The sequence below is a fragment of the Lolium perenne genome, chromosome 6 (assembly GCF_019359855.2).
Source record: "Lolium perenne isolate Kyuss_39 chromosome 6, Kyuss_2.0, whole genome shotgun sequence".
In the NCBI taxonomy this organism is placed as follows: domain Eukaryota; kingdom Viridiplantae; phylum Streptophyta; class Magnoliopsida; order Poales; family Poaceae; genus Lolium; species Lolium perenne.
In genome coordinates, this window is record NC_067249.2 from 210,432,876 (window position 1) to 210,438,251 (window position 5,376).

A 5,376-nucleotide genomic window follows, 5' to 3' on the forward strand; every position below is an offset into this window, starting at 1 on the left:
CATGGACTACGGGTTCTAGCAGTAGCTAGTTGGTACTCTCTATCCCATGTACTTCAATACAATGATCTCATGAGCTGCCTTACATGATTGAGATTCATCTGATGTAATCGGTGTTGTGTTTGTTGGGATCCGATGGATTGATACATTATGATTAGTCTATCTATAAAGTTTGTGAAGTTATTGTTGCTGCAATCTTGTTATGTTTAATGCTTGTCACTAGGGCCCGAGTGGCATGATCTTAGATTTGAGCTTTATAATTATTGCTTAGATTGTATCTACAAGTTGTATGCACATGTCGCTGTCCGGAACCAAAGGCCCTGAAGTGACAGAAATCGGGATAACCGGAGGGGATGGCGGTGATGTGAGGATCACATGTTTTCACGGAGTGTTAATACTTTGCTCCGGTACTCTATTAAAAGGAGTACCTTAATATCCAGTAGATTCCCTTGAGGCCCGGCTGCCACCGGCTGGTAGGACAAAAGATGTTGTACAAGTTTCTCATTGCGAGCACGTATGACTATATATGGAAAACATGCCTACATGATTAATGAATTGATGTTCTTTCTTAATGCTTTATCAATCCTATCAATTGCCCAACTGTAATTTGTTCACCCAACACCTGTCACTTGTTATTGGAGAGTTACCACTAGTGTAGATCGCTGGAACCCCGGTCCATCTCTCATCGTCATATACTTGTTCTCTATGTCATTGGAAGTAGTATCAACTATTTTCTGGTGCCATTACCTCTGTGTTACTATTACTGCTACTGTGTTACTGTTACTACTGCTCTCATATTACTGCTACTTTCACATCACCCCCATTACTAGTGCTTTTCAGTGTGCAATGAATTGACAACTCAGTTGTTAAGGCTTATAAGTATTCTTTACCTCCCCTTGTGTCGAATCAATAAATTTGGGTTTTACTTCCCTCGAAGACTGCCGCGATCCCCTATACTTGTGGGTTATCAGTTAGGTAGTGAACGAAGGGGGTTTTGAGGGGTTTTAGGCTTAGTCCACCGTTTGAAGGGTTGCCAAAGTTTTTTTCAAAGTTTGCAAATTTCAATAGTTCACCTTTTAGTTAGGAACAAGGATCTAGGCTCAGATTTTCATTTCACTTTGCCATTTTTGCCCATAAGGTGGTCAAACCTAGGGTTTGACCAAATTTGAAATGAGCATGAAAAATTCAAAAAAATCAAAAAAATAAAACACCTGTACAGATAGTCTTCTTATGTCATATACTAACGATTGTAGTTGATAAACATGGTATAAATACATTTAGTCAAAAAAATCATGTATCTAATGTGATATCTCAAACTCTGTCGTATGAAGTAAAGGGTGAAGACAAGTGGTTCTAAGTTTCGAAAATGAAAATTTCAAAAACCTCCCCAAAGCTTCATTTTGGAGTGACTAAGAAGGATCCATGCTTAGTTTTTCATTATCATGTTCTAAACTTGTTCAAATCATGGTCAAACCTAGGGTTTGACCAAATTTTAAATGAGGATAAAATATTCAAAAAAAAAGTCGAAAAAATGAAAAACCTACGCACATAGTCTTCTTATGTCATATACTAACGATTGTGGTTGATAAACATGGTATAAATACATTGAGTCAAAAAAAATCATGTATCTAATGTGATATCTCAAACTCCATCGTATGAAGTCAAGGGTGAAGACAGGTGGTTCTAAGTTTTACAAATGAAAATTTTAAAAACCTCCCCAAAGCTTCATTTTGGAGTGACTAAGAAGGATTCATGCTTAGTTTGAGGTCATTTTGGATGAGGTCAAAAAAATGCTTGGATTAGAAATATAGGGTTGTTTGGGCTACCTTTGAGGCTCGTTTCTAGCTCATTTTGGATAACCGGTTCCTTGTTGGAGTTGTTATTACCCTAGCAAAAGGGCTAGGATTGTTCAAAAAACGAGCATAACATCTAGTAAAATGGCATACATTTCACGGTTAAGCCAAAAGCCTCATTTTGAATATTTCAAACTTATTTAATTTTGGTTCAAATTTGAAAGACATACAAGTTATAGCACATATAGTGCATACATGTTCACACATAGTGCACTAGACGCTAACCCTATAGTTTGAGATCATTTGGATGAGGTCGAAAAAAATGTTTGGATTAAAAATGGGGTTGTTTGGGCTACCTTTGGGGCTATTTTTTAGCTCATTTCTGACAACAGGTTGCTTATTGGAGATGTTTACCCTAGCTAAAGGGCTTGTATTATTACAAATATTGCATAATAACTGATAAATGACTTGGACGTCACGGTTAAGCCAATAGCCGATCAAAACATTTAAAATATTTAGAGAATTTCAAAACTTAGTTTTATGAAATAACTCCATATTGATCCATCACAACACCATGGAATTTCTTTTTAATCCAACAATATTTGAGCCAAACACGGCAAAATTTGAGCCAAACACCTACATGATCCATCAGAACACCACATTTCGTTTGTGCAAATATTCAAAGATAATTTATTTGAATTCATAGCATAGTTTATCTTACAACTCCACAACTCAACAACTCCTAAATCAAAATGGCCCCATTCATCCAATTCCTGAAAAGGGGAACGCAAACCCTAATTCCCAAATCCAAAGTGCAAAGTTGAAATCACGCTAAATCGAAACCAATCTAGAAATCCTTCATCGCCGCCGCTAGAAGTGGAGCTGGACATCCCTCGCTGACGCCGACGCCGCCGCGGATCGTTGACGGAGAAGAGGAAGAAGATGTTGCGCATGGGAAGGGAGGCAACAGTGATGTCGGGGGCAGTGCACGAGCACAGGACCGAGGGGCTGACTCAGCCTTTTTCTAAATAGATAAGGCTAACGTGGATAAGTGGTGGGACCCTATCCGAGGTGGCACGCCATGGTAAGCAATAGCGGGCATGGACTCGCTCGGGCTCCATCTCCACCAAATGTGAGCTGCACGAGTGGTGCGGGTCCACACTAAGTTGGATAAGTCGTCGGTCCTATGCTAAGCTGGTTAAGTTGTGGGTCCCACCTAGACTAATGGCCCGTTCTAAGCCTAACGAACGAATATCGTATATGAGCTATTTCAACTAGCACAAGCGTTGCATGGGAGCTAATTCGGCCAACATCATCGCATTTCTATCTATCTCCCTCAACTGTGTCGCTCAGAAGCTATTCAAAAGGGTTTAGCTAGAGCTAAGTTTGCGAAAATCCATGTGTACATACACGTGGGCGTCCCGGGCTTATCCCAGCCAACTGACATCGTGATTCATGCTGCTGACTAACTCGCCCGCGCCCTCCTCTGTTGACCCATCCGTTTAGTTGGAAAACCCCCGTCACCTGCCGCTTTACCTCGCTTTTGCCTAACTTCTGCCCATCGTTAGGCACGCTTAGACCCAACCGATCCACCCTCATATCTACCGGAGACTGCGCAGGCGACTAGAGCAAGAACAGCAACACCGCCATTCGCCGCCGCCACAGCTAGCACCTCCCGGCGCCGCAGTTCACCGTCGCCCCAGCACCTCCCGGCGCCGCCATCCACCGCTTCCCCAGCACCTCCCGTCGCCGCAGTCCTCCGCTGCCCCAGCACCTCCCGACGCCGCAGATACTTCTGCCGGCGAGAAGCACCTCCGCCCTTCCGTCCCAGCAACTCCCGTCCCAACTAGCTTGAACACCTTCAAGATGCTTTTCTGGGGATTGATTTTTCTGTTTGCTGTTGGGTTTGTAGCCCTGAGCCAAATGTATTAGGCTGTTGTGTGTCTTTGATAGTGCTATGATATTGGGGTTAGTCTTAGTCATTTTAATTGTTAACCCATTTGCGACCGGACATGCTAATTTTCAAGATGCTTAAGTGTCTAGATCTATATGTTACTGTCAAAATATGGTCATGTGTTACCAGGTGAATCCTTCTTTTGTAGGCTTAATGAAGAAATTTTCGCCCTGGGAACAATTTCTGTCCTTGCAAACCAGATTATACAAATCTCAAATAATTTCTGCGGAGATATCAAATGAAAATGTTGCCATGGAGATACATTGTAGTCTTACTGTAGATTATTCTAAAATTTACATTTTGGATTCATGGAAATCTAGTAGATTTTTCTATCCCTTGGTACTGTCAAAAGCTTGCACCTGTGTTGCCAGGTGCATCCTTCTTTGTGGGCTTTTATGAACAATTTTGTGTATGAACTTTGTCAATTGGCTTGCAGCATCTACATCAGATGAACTAGGTAGGTATTTTACTGACAACTAGACTTCATCAAAACCTTTGTCTCTAAGGTTTTCTAATGTGATTTGCATTGAACTTATACTGACGTGATTATTTGGATCTGTGACAAGCAATGGATCATGCATGCAGTGCCTAGGTATGTTGAAGTGTCGGGCACCGACCTGAAGAACATGTTGTGCGACAGGGCTACTCTTAGCTACAGCTTGTTTGATGTTGCAATACGACGACTGAACCAACTGGACAAATTGATGCATGCTTTGAAGCATTTGATACACTAGCGCCATATCTTGGAGTCAGACTTTGCGGTAATTTCCTTTCGCACCTCATACACAATGCAAACTTCTTCATTTAAACAACATTGAACTAGTTGATCATCATCCCCTTATACACAGATGTTGGTTTTTGCCGGAGAGAAGGTGACATCAAATTCTTCAGTTAGGAAACAATTCATCGGAGAGGTGGTGTTGCATAAAATAGAAACTTGCAGGATGGTATGTTGTTGTCTCAGTATCACCCCGTCGATAAAAAAGTTTCATTCCATCTATGTTCATTTTGATCCCCTTAGTTTGTTTCTAAAGACCTCTTTTTCGTGCGCAGATCACAATCCATGTCTTGGTTAGGGAAACATGGTGCGCTTATTTCTGTGACATGAAACTGAAGACGGTACATGTCATTGACTCAATGTACAATCATGAAGAACATGGACGTTTCGACGAAATTCACAGTCTAAGCGTCTGTAGTTTGAAGATAGCTTTATTAGAGTGTTTCAATGAATTCTTTGAAGGCAGGAAACCAAACATAGCAAACTTTGGGACATCATACATCAAGCCGCTAGTGCATAATGCTGACAAGTAAGCTGGAGAACATGAATTTTGTTATTGTGTTATTCTAACTGATGCATGTTAGATCCCTGGGATCACTAGTCTAGATCTTCCCGACTAGAACATTAGGTTACAGAGATGTGTACCTTCTCCTTTGCTGGAGGAGCTCGAGCCATTAGCCATGGCGATGGCGCGAGCAGTGTGTGAGGCAGCGGTGGTGGTGCTTCCCGTGAGCACTGCATGAACCCTAGATCGGTAGGGGATATCGGTGGGGTGACTGGCGACGCGGTTAACCTCGTATTGCGTGCCCTGGCCCCCACGTCTTTATATAGCGCAAGTCACAGGGGGCCCACCA

The 5,376-nt window shown here is 42.0% G+C and overlaps 1 long non-coding RNA gene across 1 annotated transcript; it reads left to right on the forward strand.

The window, feature by feature from the left end:
* Positions 1-3,374: 3,374 nt before the first annotated feature.
* Positions 3,375-5,056, forward strand: LOC127309339 (uncharacterized). Its single transcript, XR_007857114.1, has 3 exons — positions 3,375-4,505; positions 4,593-4,691; positions 4,798-5,056. It is a non-coding gene; the product is annotated as an uncharacterized lncRNA (long non-coding RNA).
* Positions 5,057-5,376: the final 320 nt, after the last annotated feature.